The sequence below is a fragment of the Cebus imitator genome, unplaced genomic scaffold, assembly GCF_001604975.1.
Source record: "Cebus imitator isolate Cc_AM_T3 unplaced genomic scaffold, Cebus_imitator-1.0 Scaffold490, whole genome shotgun sequence".
In the NCBI taxonomy this organism is placed as follows: Eukaryota; Metazoa; Chordata; class Mammalia; order Primates; family Cebidae; genus Cebus; species Cebus imitator.
This window is the reverse complement of record NW_016107805.1, coordinates 1,472,565-1,473,612: the sequence shown is the minus strand read 5'-3', so window position 1 is coordinate 1,473,612 and position 1,048 is coordinate 1,472,565.

Sequence of the window (1,048 nt, the reverse complement as noted above, 5' to 3'; positions counted from 1 at the left end):
AGAGCGAAACTCTGTCTCAAAAAAAAAAAACAATAAATAACATTAAGGAAAACACTAAGTCAACTGACAAGTGAACTTTTTTTGTTTTTGTTTTTGTTTTTTAAAGACAGGGTTTCACCATATTGGTCAGGCTGGTCTTGATCTCCCAATATCAGGTGATACGCCTGCCTTGGCCTCCAAAGTGCTTGGCTTACAGGCGTGAGCCACCATGCTCAGCCGTGAACTTTTTTTTTTGATGAGACAGTGTCTCACTCTGTTGCCCAGGCTGGAGCACAGTGTTTAATCATTGCTCACTGCAACCTTAATGTCCTGGGCTCCAGGGATCCTCCTACCTCAGCCTCCTGAGTAGCTGGGACTACAGGAATGCATTACCACGCCCAGCTAATTTTTGTATTTTTTTGTAGAGATGGGGTTTCACCAGGCTGATCTTGAACTCCTGAGCTCAAGAGATCTACCAGCCTCAGCTTAGCAAAGTGCTAGGATTACAGGGGTGAGCCATTGCGTCCAGCTGATTTTTGTAAATTTAGTAGAGACGGGGTTTCACCCTATTGGTCAGGCTGGTCTCGAACTCCTGGCCTCAAGTGATCTGCCTGCCTCGGCCTCCCAAAGTGCTGGGATTACAGAAGTGAGATACCGTGCCTGGTCAGTTTTTTTTTCTTCATAAAATTTTATTGTTCTTTCTTTTTTAAATATTTATTTTAATTTCTTTTAAAAATTATTATTATTATTATTATTATTATTTTGAGACGGAGTCTAGCTCTGTCACCAGGCTGGAATGCAGTGGGCGATCTCAGCTCACTGCAACCTCCGCCTCCCGGGTTGAAGCAATGCTCCTGCCTCAGCCTCCTGAGTAGTTGGGACTACAGGCATGTGCCACCACTCCCAGCTAATTTTTGTATTTTTTAGTAGAGATGGGGTTTAGTAGAGATGTTGGCCAAGCTGGTCTCGAACTCCTGACCTCGTGATCCGCCCTCCTCGGCCTCCCAAAGTGCTAGGATTACAGGCATGAGCCACCGCACCTGGCCCAGAAAGAAACTGTAATCCAATC